This window comes from Lygodium microphyllum, chromosome 20, assembly GCF_053477565.2.
Source record: "Lygodium microphyllum isolate KBCC chromosome 20, Lygodium_microphyllum_v1.1.10, whole genome shotgun sequence".
In the NCBI taxonomy this organism is placed as follows: domain Eukaryota; kingdom Viridiplantae; phylum Streptophyta; class Polypodiopsida; order Schizaeales; family Lygodiaceae; genus Lygodium; species Lygodium microphyllum.
The window spans coordinates 8386278-8407380 of NC_141154.1; positions in this window are offsets into that span (position 1 = coordinate 8386278).

The following is a 21103-nucleotide window of genomic DNA, read 5'->3' on the forward strand; positions in this document are numbered from 1 at the left end:
TCCAACAAGCTTCCTTCAATTGCATTTCACACTAGATGCACATGAATATGTCATTTTCTCATCATACCTCTTCACCTCCATAGCTACTTGTAATACCCACCTCCATTAGAGAACCTAGGGAGAGCAAAAGAGAGTATTTCAACTGAAGACCTCTTCTGAAGATCTTTTCCCTAGTTTAGGAGGTTGGCACTGCTGAAACTCGTAAATCTAGGATAGATTTTGTAATGATCAATTTGGCTTGACGGTGTGACTTACTGAAGACAAATCAAGGTACCTCTCATAGATATAAATTAAAAAATGGCAAAAAATATATGATAAGCATAGACAAGATATGACGCCAGCTATTAAATCTCATAGATAATAAAAACTGATCTAGTCTGGTTAAGAATTGAAAAGAGGAGGCTTCAATCCATTGAAAATGATCTAAAATTAAGTTAGCATCAACATATTATCTTCCCTTTCAAAATTTTCACAATATTAATGAGAACGCATTTGGATTGGGTATTCCTTCTCACTAGCAAACACATAATTATTTTCATATATGTTTGTTGAAACCATTCAAGGAAACACCTCCATTTATACATCTTCATTTGTTGATGACCCACCTTTGTTTGAGACTTCTATTGAAATTTTAGTTTGTGACATAAATCCTTGACCATGACCACACAACTACTATAATAGGTAATCAACAGCACAAATATTTAGTCAAATATGGAAATCATTCTGTAGAAGAATCACAATAGATATAGAAATCAACACTAACTTTGTAATATGACAATCTAATAAGTTTCTACTAGTCACAATCCCATTAAATATCCCATGGGTATATATTTGTTGTTGTGGTAGACAATGATTTTTGTAAAATCCATGGAATTTTTAGTGCAAATTTTCCACAATGGGCAGTACTAGTATATGGTGTAGGTTTGTTGTAGTAAGTACCACCTACATGTGGGTGGTCACCATTGCATTTTTCGTTGAGTTATCAAGTGGGGACAATTACTTTTTAATCCTCAAGAAAAAGCTCAACAAAGAAGGTTTACACAATAATCCATCCATCTTGTTCTTTGTATATAAGTTTATTTAGTAATAGAAATCCATCCACTCTTGTATGAAGGAGCCTTCTATGCTATGGTGACAACACTATGTTGGAAATCTATAACATTTTTAAGGCTATAAATCCCATCTCTAACATTGCATTTAGGAATATCCTTATGCCATTATACAAAATCACATTGCAATTATTTCTACTAAGCAAGTCTACAACTAGAAGCTGAGTCAAGTTCAACATGAGCTCTGAAGTAAGATGAAGGTTATCATAATAGCTCAAAGCCAATATCCAAAATATTTAGATACTAAGGGATGGACTAAATAAACATATACTTGAAATATAGCCACATAATGTCAGATCCTATAATAGAAATATAAGGATTTTACATCAAGGGTTTCTTCATATCTGTGGCATTTGCATGACTATTCTTGCAAAATGTTTGGGGTCTAGGAGTGCATACACCTCAAAACACTAGGTTTTTATTCCTAAAAAATAGATTTTGGTGTCACTATATCTTACATGTTTGATAGATGATTGCATGCCTATCCATTCACACATACTGCTAGATTCCTACTTTTCACTGTGCATGGCATAATGGATCATCACATGTGAGTGGATGCCTAGCAAAGAAATCTAGGATCACTTAAGGTACAATTTATTGAAGTAAAGTGCCTTGATCATTCTTGGTGAATGCAAATGCCAATGTGGTCTATGGTAGGGCAAGTGAATGCTTCATTAAAATAAGTCTAGCAAACAGATCTAAGGAAGGATCATCTAGTGAATTGTTATGACCCTCCACCAGCTCACCCATTTTAGTAGCAATCTTTACAACTTAAAAGTGACAAGCTTAAAAGAGTTGAGGATGAACAAGTGTGAGAATCTTTAGAGAATGCTTTGTGATAAAATTTACAAGAATGTAAAAGAGTTGACTAAACAAGGATCGTCCAAAACTCGGCACAAAAAAATAATTTGGTCAAAAGTACTGTAGGGCTGAAACCGTCCAATAATAACTCAAAAACACGAAGACTGTTAGGCACCAAGTGTCAATAGAGCGCTAGAAACCTTCACTGTTTCAGCTGCCGAGTGTGACTGATCTTGCTAAGCCATCTCAACGGCGCTCGTTACCCTTGACCTGCTCATATGCAGTTGTGAACTCCTTGCTTCTCGCCACCTCTACGTTCACCTGCGTCTTCAGTTGTCAAGTCCTCAGTTCTACGTACTTTCTCACGTGCTGAATTATCAGTTGAATATTCCTGAGCTTTCATTTCCTCCTCATCTGATACTAGGTGTATTTTTGAACTCCTCATTGGAAGGTAGAAGCACCAGGGGTGCCGAGTTGTTGGTGGCCTGTTCGTGCTCAAGTAGAGGCTCTTCATTCAGCGTCAATGAAGGCGGCCACGCAAGCTCTACAGAGTCAATATCGCCCACTTCCTCGTGGTCGTCATCCATGGAACCAGGGAGCTGGTTGAGGTCTATGAACTCCGGCAGTCTCCTTGCTTGTTGGCCCCCAGACGGCAAATTATTACATGACTGGTTCTCGCATGAAAACTTGTTAGCACTCCATCTCGCTCTCTCCGCGTGCAGCTTCTTCTCACCGGTCCATTGGCATCTAGTCTTGTGGCCCCAAGAGCTTGACCACTTGGGAATGGACGGTGGCAGGTGGAGCATAAATGGCGTAATTCGATGCTCAAGTTTTGCTTCTGACGTAATTTCCTGTCCTCTGATGTGGCAAGCCGATGATTGTGGTCATCCGTGATGTGGAGACCTTTAACTGCCTTAATTGATTCAGGAAAGGATAGGGCAAGGTTCAGGCCACCAAGATCATCATCATCCGTGGCGAGGATCTTCGTACATCTGTCAATCGTGCCCTTGTCCTCATTGCACGAGTGATCCACAGTAGTACGGAGATCTGCGCCAGCTTCAGGAACACCTCCAACAACCTTAACTCCTGCATCCAATCCACGCCAGCATGGCACTTAGGGCAGACGCACTCTAACAACACATTGGCCTTGTCAGCCGATGACTGCAATGGCGCAGGACCTGCCATGCCTGCGCTTCTCTTGCCGTACGGCGTGCTCACAGGTGTAACCGGTCCCTTGTCGTTTGCTAGAATTAGCTGAGGTTCTAGTGGACCCCTTTTTTGCTTGCAGCTTCTTCCTTATGACGATCCTTGAATGGCGTTGGTCGCAGGACTTAAACCTTCTACAGCTCCTCGTCGTAGTGATGGTGACTTTCGCGCAAGCGACAGAGCAGCAGCTGTTCGGGCTCGATCAAAGGCCGATGATCAGGAATAGCAGGCGTGGACTTGCAGGACGCGGACATCTTACTACACCGGCGGGAAGCACTGACCTGTGTGGCTGATCGGAGATCGAATAGCGCTAAGGCGAGGAGAAGGAATACGCGGAGATGAAGATGTAGAGGAAGGCAGCGTTTGAAAGCTATGGCGGAGGGTGAGGTAAATGTCACGGCCAGAGAGGGAGAAGGAGCGATGGAGAGCTAGTGTGGCAGCTGAGAGATGGAGAGAAACTACTTGCTGGAGGAAAGGATTGGAGTGGAAGAAGAGCAAAGGATGAAAGCACGTTGTTATAAACAAGTGGGCCAAACTGACGAGAAGCCCTAATCGGACATTGAAGAAATTTCCTTCCATTTAAAAGCCGATAAAGGGCTATTAGTCTACGAGGCGTGTCCGACTATTGTTTTTTTTACAAAAGATAAAAGGTGCCGCACAAGCAACACAACTATTGGTCATGGGTTTTCAGATTGGCAACAATAGGCTGCAAGGAAGATTTTACTGCAGACTCGCTCGTGTAAGTTCTAACGTCGATCAAGATTTGACATCCATAGGCAGTTTTCAAAAGCACGGTGATTGTCGCATCAACTCTACACTTCTCCAACCTATGATAAACCTTAACAGCGGACAGACATGCAGTGAGATCCAAATATGGATAGAGTTGGGATTGGATAGAGTGAGGACTCATCAGCCGATGGAGCAATGCTTTTGATGAAAATAGGAAAAAGCTCTTCTTTTCTTCCTTTTTGTAGGAACAAATCATTTGTATTGATAGATAAGGAACTTAGCAGCTCCAAGTTTTGGTGCCCTTAATTTCGGTGATTTTCGCACATGGGAATTGATGCTAATAAGCTAGAGAGGCTTCGGGGTTTTCTGGCAAGTAGGAATTGGTGCAAACAAGTTGGAGAAACTCCCAAACCAGAAAGACTCATTTGGAAACACTTTTGGCATCAAAACCATGATTTTGTTTAGGAGTCCTCCATATCTCTATCAAGTTAGTTGAGCATTGAGTACTTAGGAGCTAGGAAACTCCAATGTAGTAGTAGGTTGTTCCCTTTATTGGACTACTAATAGAATAGTGTGGCTCACAACTACCACCCCTCCTTTGCATGCATGGAATGAGTTAGGGTGGAGAAGTGTTCCCCCCTAAATATGAGTTGCCTGCTCTGCTGGCAAATGTGACATTGTTGAGAAAAATGCTCAAATTGATATGCATGCAATAAATGCCTTTATACAAGAAGATCTCAAAGCGGTTGGTAAAAAGGATGATGCACCTATTCAATAGGCTTCTCTTTTGCCATACTTAACTAGAGGTTTGCCTCGTATGATTATGCATGCTATGAGATGGGTTGCCTTAGAATGGGAATTTGAGAGATAGTTATCAATAAAATTTGAATGCACCCAACATGTTTTCATTTCAATTTAGCTAATCCATACAAGCGCCTTTTTATTGCATTGAGATATAAACTTAAGAGATATGTGTGGCTTAACATTGTAGCTAGTTTCAAGGGAGATTCTATATAGTTCTTACCCTAGTCATCTAGCTCTAATCCAAAAGATATTGTGCTTCATGAATGGCTAGTCTCTATGGCTTTCCAAGGCTTATTTGATAGCTAGAAGATGAAACGGTTGCCATAGTTGAAACTTTTGGAAAGCTTCTCCATGTTCAAAGAATGATCATGGGCTCATGCTATTAAAGAGTCAAGTACAAGGCTCAAAGAAATAAATGTCAAGGATACATCTTCAAAATGTAAGTGTATTACCTCAATTCAGTCAGAGATATTTCGTTTGAGGATATTTGAGTAAATTAAAAAGGTTATAGTTTCAAAAGGGAGTTTTTGTATTCCAACCTTAAAAACACATGGTTGTAATTTCCTTACGGAAGAGGATTTAGTTTAACATATCATAACATGTAAGTAAAGAGACTTTCTAAATACCATTAAAGTGTGCATGTAATGCATTGTTGGACAATATAGGATTGAAGGTCAACCACTGGGGTATGAGCCAGAAGATGGTAAGAGGGTTTGAGAGATTGGGTTCAAGAGAAAGAGAGCAAAAATTTGATAGAAGGATTTAAATCACTTCAACCATGTCTTTGACTACATGTATTTCCAATGAGCATAAAGAACATAAACTCATAAGAATCCAAGCCGTTGCCATTCACAGTATGAGCATCCACATAGACATGTGCTCAATGTACTAACTCAACAACGCATCATAAAGAAAATACATCAATCATATTTGTTATCCATGAACCATACATGAATCAAACTCATGAATACTCTCTGCAAAATCTAAAGATAAAAAGTGTACAATCAACGTAGATGGAAAGGGAAATGATATTATGGACTCATATAAAGAAATTCATGTAAGAAGATAGATCTCATTTTGAGCTTTAATCATAGATCAGCCCTGGCAATTATAGTTTGTTACAACCAATAAAAAATAAGCATAAATTCTTCTAAATCCAAGCAATATCCTTTAGGATTAGTCTTCAAGCTATCTTCAATGACAAGTAGCTCAAAATCAAGTGTTTCAAGATGAAGATCCTTCTGCCAAGCTTCTCGTTAGAGTAGGCAGCACATGCCATGTTTTGCCATGTTTAGGCCTGCTCAGAACAGTCCCAATTCAGCCCACAAATCAATAAAAATCAGCCTTCGAGTAAGTTCAAGCATAGCCCTGCCTTAAGAGATAAAGATGCATGTACTAGTTGCCAAGAATCGACCTTTTGAGCAAGAGAAATGAAAAGAGAGGTCTAGTTGTTGTAGCTAATTCCATGTCAATGGCTAAGTATGACAACCCTAAATTATCCCATATAACTTTCAAGATTCAACGTTGATGGTAGCTCAATCTTCCCCTATCATGAGAGAGTATAAATCAACCAAATGGAGGTGTCTACCACCTTGTAAGAAGTAAAGTAGAAAAGGATCCTGCTATCCACAAAATCCCTATGTGGGCTACCTATTTCAGCCCAAAGCATTCACATAGAGAAATCAAGAAGCTCCTTTGATGCTCCTCTCACAATGTCTATGAAATGACAGCTTGAATCAAGCCTTCCAATGCTCAAGAGTGATTAAGAATGATCAAGAATGATGATGATGATGAAGAGAGACTGAGAGTACGAGTTGTTCTCAATCAAATCATAGATTTGGACAGCCAAGTTTAGTCTTCATTAAATCCATAAACAAAGCAAGAAGTGCATTTGATCAATCTCTTAGCAAGAGCCTTTATGTTCAATATGTAGGCAAGTTCCCAAGTCAAGAATAACCCTTGATGTGACAAGATTTGATGAGAATACAAGAGGATGAGCTTCAGCCCACCAAATTACAGTTTGGGCAGCCAAGAGCAACTCTCATTCAACTCTTGAAGTAAAGTAGATTTGATGCCACCCTTGGCATGAGAGATTAAATTCAGCATATAGATGAATACACAAATCAAGAATAAACCTTGAAGCAACAAGATTAGATTAAAAAACAATAGGAAGAGCTTCATCCCATCAATTTACAGGTTTGGGTAGCCAATAGCAGCCCTCATACAACTTAAAATGAAACGAGGAAGTAATTTCCTAATGGTTCTCTTGATAGATGGGTTCAATCAATAGCATCTAGATTAAAAAATAGGCCAAAACAGACTCTTTTTCTACTAGACAACCACCCCTGAGCCTTCAAGAATGGGTTGATGCCCTTAAATACACAGATCAGTCCCTGTGTGGTTAGCCATATTAAGCTTCATTCACAGCAATGTATATTTTTCTCTAATTTTTACCATTGTCTTCATTGTTGCTCTTGCCCAATGCGTACGGGAGTAGTGATTTCTTGGAATGAATCAAGCTTCTTCCTTATCATACATGTGATGTAGACGACCTTGTTTTTGAGAGGCAGGTTGCCCAACTGGTTTGGACTAATCGACCATTACATTTTCAGCCTTTACTTCTTCAATTTCTGCATCCATGCTTTCTTTATCTTCAACTTCAACTGCTGCAATTAATTCTTTAAGTGCTCCAAGCTGAATCCCTTGTCCATTCAGCTTCTCTTCATCCTACACAAATACTTGAAGAGCTTATAAAAAACCATGTGTTGTTTCTTCAATATCATCACTAGCATATTGTCTTTTTCTTTTGATTACATCAATAATTACATCGTGAAATTCACATTTGGCAATTCCAAGAATTTTTCCTAAGATAAACTTAATTTTACTTCCGAGAATTCATTCTTCTAGGACATGTTTGAGACCAGTTGCAGTTTCTTTGTCAAACTTCAACTTGTAGCATGTTGCTTGCCTTTCTTCTTTCCTTCAACCTTCTTAGTTTGTGGCACATCTTCCATCTCTTGATTTGGGGTTGTATTTTTAGCAAACTTTGGTTGTTCGGACGTTCTTCTAGATACCCATTTCGGAGGGCCAGAACGGGAAGGGCCACGTTCATCTTCTCTTTTCTTCAACCAAGACTTCTATATGATTGGCTTCAGCCAAATGTGCAAAGGTGAAAAAAGAATCTACCAGTTCTTTCGAACCAATTATTTCTCGAATGCACTAAACTAGCATTAGTCAAATCATCTTTGGTTGCTATGCCGTGTTGCATTTGATCTAATGCCTGCATCCATACTTTAGATTGCACATCAGCTTTACATGCTTTCAAATTAGATTTATTTCGCTCAATTTGCATGATATTTTCCATCTTTCCAAAACACGAGCTTCTGTGCTTGAGCCTCATAGAAGGCACTACACTCCCTCTTGTCATGTTGTTGGCTCTCACACCAAATACAACGCCTCTTATAGCCTTCTCTCATAGGTATTTGAGTTGATGATCATCCTCGTTCTTCAACTTTGACATCCAACTTCTATACTTTGGAACTAATTTCTGTAAGATTCAGATGAAGATCTCGCATGCTTTTAAGGAGTTCATCCATGACATCATTTTTAAGAGGTGGAACGGAAGGAACAAAAGAAGAAAGAGTTGGTTGATTAGTCAAAGAGATAGGGGTTTTTCGAGGTGGAACATGCTCCATTAATGGAGTTGTTGAAGTTGAAGTAGAGCCCAATCTTAGTCTCATCCACTCTCTTCAAGCAATCATGTTAGCTGCGTCAGTAACATCTGTCCATGCATTTTTGACTCATGTTTCAGAGGTAGCATCCTCTAGGCCATGAGCAAGCTTCTCTTGCAGGATGGGATTTGTAGCCTTAAGGAATAATTAAATCTTGTAGCCTTTCATACTTTGTTGGTCTTCAGCATCAAGTTGTCCAAATTTACTTTCAAACTCATGGTATAGAGCTGTTGCAACTAAACCTTTGTTGGATTTCTCAACCCAATCAGTGAAACTTTTCTTTGTCATAAGGCCAGAGTTTTCTAATGAGAATTCTTTATGTAGGGATTTTTTGAATGCAGCCCAATCTGCATCTCGCTGAAAAAGACCATGGCTTCTCTCTTCAAGACCGTGCTTGGCTAGTCTGGCGAAATAGCGACTCCATGCATGTTGTGGTACACCAAAGAAAAGCATTTTCTCAACATACAAGTTAATGAAAACATAGAAATTTTGAACATTCAATCGTTTTAATTCTCGCCCAACTTCTTCTAGGGCCTTGATAGCTGTTGAATCAATCTCCTCTTCATCTTGCCTTTGTTTTTGTTGTTGTAACATTTGGATTTGTTGTTGATGAGTTTGCTGCACTATGCCCACAAATTGTTGTAGAGTATCTCTTGAAGAATCCCCTATCTTGGAGTTTTCTTACAAGTACCGACCTTCACATCGGGTTCACCAATGTCGGAGCCTATAGGATTGAAGGTCAACCACTGAGATATAAGCCAGAAGATGGTAAGAGGGTTTGTGAGATTGGGTTTAAGAGAAAGAGAGAGCAAAAAAATGATAGAAGGATTTAAACCACTTCAACCATGCCTTTGATTGCATGTAATTCCAATGAGCATAAAGAACATAAACTCATAAGAATCCAAGCCTTTTCCCTTCACAGTATGAGCATCCACATAGACATGTGCTCAATGTACTAACTCAGCAACCCATCATAAAGCAATTACATCAATCATCTTTCTTATCCATGAACCATACATGAATCAAACTGATGCCAGGAGGCATATTCCACGGTGGATTCCGTGAGGTTTTACGGTGGATTCTGTAAACTTAGATGACCGGGGCTCATACACAAAGAGGATTCTTTGTGCGAGAAGTTGATGGGGACGCCTGTCCTTTTCGGGCGTTTCATTAATTTAGTGTGTACGTGGGTGATTCCATAGCGGGTGATTCCGCAAAATGCATATTAAATTAATAAACGTTTATGAGTTTAGAGTGCGCACTCGTAATAAATTAAGGTTAGGATTTATTTCTAGCCAGTTGATTTATTTATGTAGCTGAAGACTGCTAGGTATTCACTTTTGTCGGTTTAATTGTATTATTTTACTAACGATTGTGAATGCTTCAGTTGATGTGTAGAGATAGTAGCAGTGGCAGAGGAAAGCATTGGAGTCTAGCGAGTATTCGACCTTTGGATTATATTTTGATAGAGGCATATTCCACGGTGGATTCCGTGCCACGGTGGATTCCGTGAGGTTTTATGGTGGATTCCGTAAACTTAGATGATCGGGGCTCATACACAAAGAGGATTCTTTGTGCGAGAAGTTGATGGGGACGCCTGTCCTTTTCGGGCATTTCATTAATTTAGTGTGTACGTGGGTGATTCCATCGCGTGTGATTCCGCAAAATGCATATTAAATTAATAAACGCTTATGAGTTTAGAGTGCGCACTCGTAATAAATTAAGGTTAGGATTTATTTCTAACCAGTTGATTTATTTATGTAGCTGAAGACTGCTAGGTATTCACTTTTGTCGGTTTAATTGTATTATTTTACTAACGATTGTGAATGCTTCAGTTGATGTGTAGAGATAGCAGCAGTGGCGGAGGAAAGCATTGGAGTCTAGCGAGTATTGGACCTTTGGATTATATTTTGATAGGCGCCACGCCTATATTTTGTTATGTCTATTGAGACATCGATTATTGATTATTATTTTGTATGCGCCTATGGGCATGGATATGTTATTTCTATTTGGACATTGAGATTGGGCGTGCCAGAGTCTATGGGCACCATCCATTAGCTTGATTTCCTATTTTTGTAGAAAGCAAACTCAAAAGCTAAAAGCTTGTCATATTTTTGTAAATTGGTATGATGCCAGGAGGCATATTCCACGGTGGATTCCGTGCCACGGTGGATTCCGTGAGGTTTTACGGTGGATTCCGTAAACTTAGATGACCGGGGCTCATACACAAAGAGGATTCTTTGTGCGAGAAGTTGATGGGGACGCCTGTCCTTTTCGGGCGTTTCATTAATTTAGTGTGTACGTGGGTGATTCCATAGCGGGTGATTCCACAAAATGCATATTAAATTAATAAACGTTTATGAGTTTAGAGTGCGCACTCGTAATAAATTAAGGTTAGGTTTTATTTCTAACCAGCTGATTTATTTATGTAGCTGAAGACTGCTAGGTATTCACTTTTGTCGGTTTAATTGTATTATTTTACTAACGATTGTGAATGCTTCAGTTGATCTGTAGAGATAGCAGCAGTGGTGGAGAAAAGCATTGGAGTCTAGCGAGTATTCGACCTTTGGATTATATTTTGATAGGCGCCACGCCTATATTTTGTTATGTCTATTGAGACATCGATTATTGATTATTATTTTGTATGCGCCTATGGGCATGGATATGTTATTTCTATTTGGACATTGAGATTGGGCGTGCAGAATCTATGGGCACCGTCCATTAGCTTTATTTCCTATTTTTGTAGAAAGCAAACTCAAAAGCTAAAAGCTTGTCATATTTTTGTAAATTGGGCTATTATTGAGCATGAAGATTGAAATATACATAAAATACATGCTTTGTGAAGCGCTCACACAAGGCATGGGGGGAGATTGAACCCAATTGGTCTCTTGCTTCTTGTCGTGCATGCTTTTACATTGTTTTTTGTGCAAAAAGGTAGAGTTCATTGTTCTTGGGGACCTTCCGGGATTCACTACATGAGCATACTGCGACCGATCTGTGCACCAGTGGTATCAGAGCGGAGCTGAGATCAAGAGCTTCCAATCGCTACCAGTCTCGGGCGAAGGCGGAGCTCCAGGAACGATTGGGCTCTACAGTCAATCTCATCGCGAATCGTCGATACAGGCAGACTTCTGGCGATCAAGAACCCCTGTTTCTACTGTCAGATTGCGAAGGACCAGGCTCTGTAGGCGGAGGACCACACATCCATCTCCTTCATCAAGTCGTGGAAAAACCAGAGATAAGCTTCATTATTCTTCTAATTATTTCTTTCAAAAAGCTTAAGAGAAAGCTGGAGGAGGCCCGAAATTTTCGCGACATGAAAAAACGCCCCCTCCCCCCACGAAATCTGACGACTGATCATCTTAAGCTTTTTAAAGCTTAATCACTTAAGTCAAGCCAAGCTACTCAAGTCAGACAAGGCAAACAAGTCCACAAACTTCAGGTCCTGCACCTCTGAAGTTAAGTTCTGCAAGTCGACAGTAATCAAGTTCTGCAAGTTCCCTAAGTTCTGCAAGTCTGCAACTCTGTAAGTCTACTAAGTCTGCAACTCTGCAAGTCAGACTAGTCAACTGGAGTCAGAACTCACTAGTGCTTAAAACTCCTAGAAGACTTGTTCCTATGCAAAAACTCTGAACTGAAAAGTTGTTCGTGGCAAGGTGTTCTACCTATCTACAGGTTCGCTGAAGTATTTTCAGCAAACGAAGATGGGAATATTGCAGATTTTCTGAAAATTGAGAAAGAAATACCCAAAAATACATAGCCTTGTAACCCCAAATTTGAGCTACGCTCATCCCGCTAACCTGATTTTGAGTGAGAAAGGTTTATTGAGTTTTACAGGATGACGACCCCACATATGGATGATCCTATGGCTGAAGACGACTTACCTGAGCCTACCATGGAACAAAAGCTGGATCTAATCATGCTACAACTGGAAGAAGAGCGAAGGGCTAGGCAAGCATTGCAAGTGCAATTGACAAAACTACAAAGAGCGTCCACCGACAAAGAAGAACCTCAAGCTGAAGATTTGATTCGACGTACCATCGACGCCACTCTTGAAGCACAAACCATTCGCAAGGAATCCAAGATAAGTAAACGAAGTTTCAAATTTCGCACTTTCAATGGCATACGAGAAGGAAAGACTGTTTTATCATTCATTAGCTAGTTTGATGACTATTTCCATGAGGAAACTTATCCAGAAAAAGATAAAATCAAGTGTGTTACTAATCATCTGATAGACAGAGCATCACTATGGTGGACTGTAGTACACAAGAGCATAGAATGTCCTGCTACTTGGGAAGATTTCAATAAGAAGTTCATGCAGAATTTCCTTCCACCGCAATTTCATGAGAAGGCTATCAAGCAATGGGATTTACTTCAACAACGGGATCGTGAGCCTATTTCACAGTATACAGAGCGTTTTTGGAATGCACTCCTACAGCTACGCATGCTTGAAGACGTACCAAAGACGACACATAAGCGGAAGTATATGTTTGGACTTCTTGGACATTACCACGCTGAAGTGAACATATTCAAGCCTGCTACCCTTGAAGACGCCATCTCACTAGCTCACGACACTGAAGATAAGTTACGCGGAAGAGACAGACGACCACAGCAATTACAAGCCAATGGTAATTATGGATCTAAACAATTCAATTCCAATTTTAGAAGGTTTAATCCAGGTCGTTTCTCATCACCATCTTTCCGCAAGAATTGGGCTAAACCACCTACATTACCATCAAATGTCAATCCAAATCCTAAGCCTATTTCACAAGCAAATCCAAATGTACCTAGACTTCCAGCCATTGCAAATAATGTAACCAAAGCCAAGCCAATAGTATGCTATAAGTGTCACCAGCCAGGGCATCTCGCAGCAAATGGTCATTCAAAGAAGCCACCAGCACATATCATCTATCTTGGAGCCATGGACGAAGACGAGCATGAGAATATGCCAGATTTCACTGAAGATGAGGATGATCCTACTACTACTTCCGACACTTTACCAGGTATGCCTACTCCACATTCATTGTTGACTATGAAATGTATGGTGCATGGAAACGAAATAACTATCTTGCATGATGATTGTAGTACTCATGACTTTATTTCAACAAAATTGGTAAAGGAATTGAAATTACATACTGTACCTACGCATTATCGCATAAAAGCTGCATTTTTAGGCACTAGGTACAATGGCACACAAGAAGTACAAGATTTAGAGATTCAAATTGGTTCATATATTGAAAGAAGAAATTTCTTAGTTGTCCCATTACAGTCAAGCGACATTATTTTAGGAATGCCTTGGAGACACCAGCATAATCCAAATATAGATTATTCCACGCACACAATGAATATTAATTTTCAAGGAAAATCTATTACATTATATGGTATGCATACATCTAATATTTTTCCACTGCTTTCGCATACTCAAGCAAAACGTGCATTACGCAACAGTACTAAATCATATCTCATTTGGGTGAATGAATTGCACACAAAGGAAAATCATATGCACCCTAGGCATAAGGAATTTCTTGCATATTTTAAGGACTGTTTTGCACAAGACCTACCACCAGGTTTACCACCTTCACGTCTAGAAGACCATAAGATTGATTTAATTCCTGGCACACAACCACCTTGCAAAGCACCATATAGGCACAATCAAATAGAGCAAAAAGAAATCAAGAGTCAAGTTGAAGAACTACTAAATAGAGGTTTAATTCGACCTAGCAGTTCTCCATTTGGTACACCTGTACTCTTAGTCAAGAACAAGAATAATACTTATCATATGTGTATTGACTACCGAGCATTAAATAAGATCACTGTAAAGAATAGGTATCCTATACCTAGAGTTGATGACCTTATGGACAAACTGCAATGATCTTCTATATTTAGTAAAATTGACCTTAAATCTGGATATCATCAGGTGAGGCTAGATAGAACTGACATATTTAAGACTGCATTCAGAACACAGTTTGGCCATTACGAATTCTTAGTCATGCCATTCGGATTGACTAATGCACCAGCCACTTTCAGTAGAATGATGAACCGTATCTTTTTGAAATATCAATATTGTGTGATTGTTTTCTTTGATGATATTTTGGTGTTCAGTCAAAGTGAAAAAGAGCATTATGAGCATTTATCATTTGTTTTTCAATTACTGAAAGAAAATCAATTGTTTGCAAATCCTGAAAAGAGTGAATTCTTTAAGACAGAAATAGAATATTTAGATCATATTGTATCAAAAGAAGGAATTAAAGTTGATCCTAAGAAAATTGATGCAATATTGCACTGGCCTGTTCCTAAAAACGTGCATGAATTATGCTCATTCCTTGGTCTTGCTAGTTTCTATAGGAAGTTTGTACGTAATTTTTCATTACTTGCTTTACCATTAACCAAACTTCTTAAGAAAGGAATTGTTTATCAATGGAATGAAACTCAGCAGAAATCCTTTGACTTACTGAAACGTGCATTAATCAATGTCCCTGTTCTACAATTGCCTGACTTTAATAGACCATTCTTTCTAGTTGTGACCAATGCTAGCGGATCAGGAATAGGAGCCGTACTAATGCAAGACAATCATCCAATAGCATATTCTAGTTCTAAGCTGAAACCCTCTGAGCTTAAATATTCCACTTATGATAAAGAATTATTAGCAGTAGTACAAGCATTAAAACAGTGGAAGCACTATTTAATGGGTTCAGAATTCATGATAAAGACCAACCAGCAAAGCATTAGACATCTACTCAGCCAACCCCAAATTTCTGACCGTCATATCAAATGGGCTTCCTTCATTCGAAAATCCTATCATTCAATACCAACCTGGAAAAGAAAATATAGTTGCTGATGCATTGAGTAGAAGACCTGCAATTCATAATATTTCTATCATATCTTTTGATTCTTTGATTGCTATGAAAGATACATGTCACCAGGATATTACTTTTTATTCTGATTGGCAAAAATTAGTTCAAAATAATTTCATTCTTGTTGTTTCATTGTCATATAATGATGGATTTATGTTTTTTGAAAAGAGACTGTGTGTTACTATTCCATTCCGATCTTTTGTTTTGAATGAAATTCATTGTCCCCCATATCAAGGTCATAGAGGTATCATATCTACATTACGCATGTTAACTGAAGATTTTTATTGGCCGCATATGGATGCAGATGTATCTAATTTCGTTTCTGAATGTTTGATTTGTCAAAGAATAAAGAGACATCATGGTAAAGAGTATGGATTACTAATGCCTTTGTCTATTCCATCTAAACCTTGGGAACATATTTCTATGGATTTCATTACTGGTTTACCAAATACTAAATCTAACCATGACATGATTTGGACAATTGTAGATAGATTTAGTAAGCAAGCATATTTCATTCCATGTAAGAAAAATTTAACAGCATCACAAGCAGCACAGTTATTTTTGAAAACTGTTTTTACTAACCATGGATTGCCAAAAGTCATTATTTCAGATCGTGATTCTAGATTTTGTAACAATTTTTGGATTACACTGTTTGCAAATCTAAGCACAAAGATTGATTTTTCATCTGCATTTCATCCAGAAACAAATGGACAAACAGAAGCCACAAATAGCACCATTTTAGATCTTTTACGTGCATATACTATCTCTAAACCTCAGACATGGGACACTCATTTGCATTTATTACAGTTTGCATATAACAATACACCGCACACATCTACAAAGAAAGCACCTTTTGAAGTCATTTATGGATATAGATTATCTACACCTGTTGCATCTTTGTCTAATAGAATTCAGAGTGCTGATGATATTGCTAGTATGCATAACAATATTTTGATGAGGTTAAGGATATGATTGCTAAAGCCCAACAATCATATACCAAACAAGCCAACAAGAAAAGACAAGCCATGAATTTCAAAGTTGATGATTATGTTTGGCTTAGAATAGAAAAGCATAGACTGCAAAGTGTAGATAGACATCCAATTGTCAAATTAGCTCCTAGATTTTATGGACCATTTAGAATCATTCATAAGATTAATGATAATGCATTCAAGTTAGAATTGCCATCCATTGGAAAATTCATAATACATTTCACATTAGTTTATTGAGACCATTTAGAGGCCAATTACCTATCCACCCTGTTTATGAAAACCCAGCTTTATTAGAGGAAGAGACTGAAATACTTGAACCAGAAGCCATCATAGACATTGACTACATGACCACTAGAGTTGGCCGAAGGTATTCTAGATATCTAGTAAAATTTAAGAACCATCCTGTAGAGGAAGCACAATGGATGCATGCTAGAGACTTAAATGCTTTCCCCACTCTGTTAGCTCCACATTGAGCTAATAGCAATTGAGGTCAATTGCTATCCCACCCCAGGGGTATGATGCCAGGAGGCATATTCCACGGTGGATTTCGTGCCACGGTGGAATCCGTGAGGTTTTACGGTGGATTCCGTAAACTTAGATGACCGGGGCTCATACACAAAGAGGATTCTTTGTGCGAGAAGTTGATGGGAACGCCTGTCCTTTTCGCGTGTTTCATTAATTTAGTGTGTACGTGGGTGATTCCATAGCGGGTGATTCCGCAAAATGCATATTAAATTAATAAACGTTTATGAGTTTAGAGTGCGCACTCGTAATAAATTAAGGTTAGGATTTATTTCTAACCAGTTGATTTATTTATGTAGCTGAAGACTGCTAGGTATTCACTTTTGTCGGTTTAATTGTATTATTTTACTAACGATTGTGAATGCTTCAGTTGATGTGTAGAGATAGCAGCAGTGGCGGAGGAAAGCATTGGAGTCTAGCGAGTATTCGACCTTTGGATTATATTTTGATAGGCGCCACGCCTATATTTTGTTATGTCTATTGAGACATCAATTATTGATTATTATTTTGTATGCGCCTATGGGCATGGATATGTTATTTCTATTTGGACATTGAGATTGGGCGTGCCAGACTCTATGGGCACCATCCATTAACTTTATTTCCTATTTTTGTAGAAAGCAAACTCAAAAGCTAAAAGCTTGTCATATTTTTGTAAATTGGGCTATTATTGAGCATGAAGATTGAAGTATACATAAAATACATGCTTTGTGAAGCGCTCACACAAGGCATGGGAGGAGATTGAACCCAATTGGTCTCTTGCTTCTTGTCGTGCATGCTTTTACATTGTTTTTTGTGCAAAAAGGTAGAGTTCATTGTTCTTGGGGACCTTCCAGGATTCACTACATGAGCATACTGCGACCGATCTGCGCACCACAAACTCATGAATACTCTCTACAAAATTTGAAGATAAGAAGTGTAGAATCAATGTAGATGGAAAGTGAAATGGTATTATGGATTGATACAAAGAAATCAATGTAAGAAATATCTTAATTTGGGCTTTAATCATAGATCAGCCCTAAAAATTGTAGTTTGTTATAGCTAATACAAAATAAGCATAAATTCTTCTAAATCCAAGCAAAATCCTTTAGGAGTAGTCTTCAAGCTATCTTCAATGACAAGGAGCTCAAAATCAAGTGTTTTAGGATGAAGATCCTTCTGCCAAGCTTCTCATCTCAGAGTAGATAGCTCCTGCCCTTTTTTTCCATGTTCAGGACTACTTAAAACAGCCCCAATTCAGCCCTTAAATCAATGAAAATCATTCTTCGACCAAGTTCAAGCATAGCCCTGCCTTAAGAGATCATGATTCATGCACCAATTGCCAAGAATCACCCTTTTGAGCAAGAGAAATGAAAAGAGAGGTCTATTGTAGTTGATTTCTTGTCAATGGTTGAGTATGACAGCCCTAGATCAGCCCATAAAACTTTCAAGTTTCAACTTTGATGGTAGCTCAATCTTCTCTTATCACGGGAGAGCATAAATCAACCAAATGGAGGTGTCTACCACCCTGTAAGAAGTAAAGAAGTAGAAAAGGATCCTGCTATCCACAAAATCCCTATGTGGGCTACCTATTTCAGCCCAAATCATTCACATAGAGAATTGAAGAAGCTCCTTTGATGCTCCTCTCACAATGTCTATGCAATGACAGCTTGAATCAAGCCTTTCAATGCTCAAGAGTGATTAAGAATGATCAAGAATGATGATGACGAAGAAGAGAGAATGAGAGTATGAGTTGCTATCAATCAAATCATAGATTTGGATAACCAAGTTTAGTCTTCATTAAATCCATAAACAAAGCAAGAAGGGCATTTGATCAATCTCTTAGCAAGAGCCTTTATGTTCAACATGTAGGCAAGCTACCAAGTCAAGAATAACCCTTGATGTGACAAGATTTGATGAGAATACAAGAGGATGATCTTCAACCCACCAAATTACAATTTGGAAAACCAATAGCAACCCTCATTCAACTCTTGAAGTAAAGTAGATTTGATGCCACCCTTGGCATGAGAGATCAAACTCAGCATATAGATGAATACACAAGTCAAGAATAAACCTTGAAGCATAAAAATTAGATTCAAAAACAATAAGGAAGACCTTCAGCCCATCGATTTATAGGATTTGGCAACCAATAGTAGCCCACACAAAACTCAAAATGCAACCAGGAAGTAACTTCCAAACCCTGATCTTGATAGATGGGATCAATCATAGCACCTAGATGAAAATACATGCCAAAATAGACTCTTTTTCTCTTGGGCAACCACCCTTGAGCCTTCAAGAATGAGATGCTGCCCTTAAATACACAGTTCTGCCCCTGTCTAGTTAGCCACATGAAGCTTCATTCACATCTAATGCATGGGCACAAGAGTCATTTTCTTGCCAAGTGGAGGAAGGTAGTCACGATCTTCAACTTCTTTGTGAGGTTGCATGCTTTCATCTCCTTTGTGTGGTAGTGTATGAGCTTCTTTCTCCCTTATCGAGGATCGGCCCTGTTCACAGCCTGAGGAAGCATGTAAAATGTAGTGCAAAAAGCAAAAGGTTCATATCTTTCAAATGAATCACAACTAGGTCACATAAGCAAGGCTATGGTAAATACAATGACCCACACTTAGTCAACTTAGACAACTCCGTCTTCTTTGTGACTTTTCTTGTCAATACATTTGTAACTCTTGAATATCATAAGTACAAAACCACATAATAGGCTACCCAAGGGAACCTACCAAGTCATCTGCTCATGACCATATTTCTAATGTTTAATGTTCTATGACTTACAGAGCTTGTAGCAACTTCAAGTATGCAATGCAAGGAAGAACAAGAGTGAGTAACCAAAATTCAATCATCTTGTCAAGGACACATGATGATTATATTGTGTTTTAAGGCAGAGAGCCCCATCTTTATTACACCATGTCATATACTGGTGGACTTAAGTGTTTAAGTTTTATTGCACTAGGCAAGTCTTTATGTAGCATGTCTAGGATACAAGTGACTAAGTGATAAAAGCTTTGTTTTTAACCATGAGCAAGGAATCCCATGACAATGTAGGGATCCTTTTAGGTGTAGCCCCAAGGGAACAAACCACTTGAATCTCTTGTTGTTTGATGCCAACAGAATGGAGGTTGTCGTAGAAGGGAGACTTCCTACCTTGCAAGATGTCTGCTACAAATGTAGAGAATTGAGCCATTTGACCTAAAATTTGCTACAAGCTTTAGTATTTGTAAATCAATAAGGAAGTGGTTAATACTAAAGCTTGCATGTAGAGAACTAAGCCATTTGGTCAGTACTTGTAGAGCCAAAGTAAATAAGATCCAAATAATGATGGAAATGTTGGCCCCCATCTTTGGTACCACTCGTATTTTCCTCAATCTCATCTCATTGTATAAGCATTTTTAAAAAAAGTTGGTAGATTCACCGAAAACCAAGAAAATATTGTCACATATTTTGATATACTTTTTGACATGTGCAAGGGAAACATATTGTCACTCATAGTGATGATTATAGAGAAAAAACAAATTTGGTAGGAAACAAGCCCTTTGTAGGACCAAATTCCTACTATTCATGTTTGCAATCCTCTCTCACATGAAATTATGTTTGCATATATATTTAATGCAATGACAATATGCAAACAAGAATACTACTTGTAGCAAGTACAAGTTAGCATAAAGAACATGGATCACAAACTAAGAAATACACATAACTTAAATGCAGATAATATAATCTTTGTATAAATATCCATGCAAAAAAGTATGTACATAAGAAACCTTAAATATGATGAGATATCTAATTAGAGATTGTCATAAAGCTATCACGCAATAATCAAAGAGATATATTTGTCTTCACTTTAATAAAAAATGAACTAAAAGTGAAATAAGAAATCTATAATAATTACCTCTCCTCCCCTTCAATGTGGCATTTGCTTAAGTTAATGTAAACCATGTCACCATGCATAGTGTCTCTCTAGCTTGGATGCCTAATGACAAGCAAATGGGAACTAAAAACAACAACATATGTATCAGCTATCTAAATCAACAAAGAAAACTTGAACATATTTGAGAATGATATACTTACAAAGTTTACCTCAAAAGATGGGTAACCAAAACTCCCAAGATGTGATGTTGAGCCAAATACATCTTGTGTGCATGCTATCCCCTTATATTTCTTTCACATATTAAGATTTTCTTTTGTTTCCATGATCTTTTTTCTTTCGCTAGTCCCTTGCAAGTGAGCTAGGATGACTTAAGTTAGTCTTATCAGCATCATGCTCCTTAGTGAAAAATTTGAAGAAGTATGTGATAATACATATCTACATATAATCATTTGAAAATTTATCTAGTGTAGGCGGCTATGGAAACTCCTCATGGAGAGTT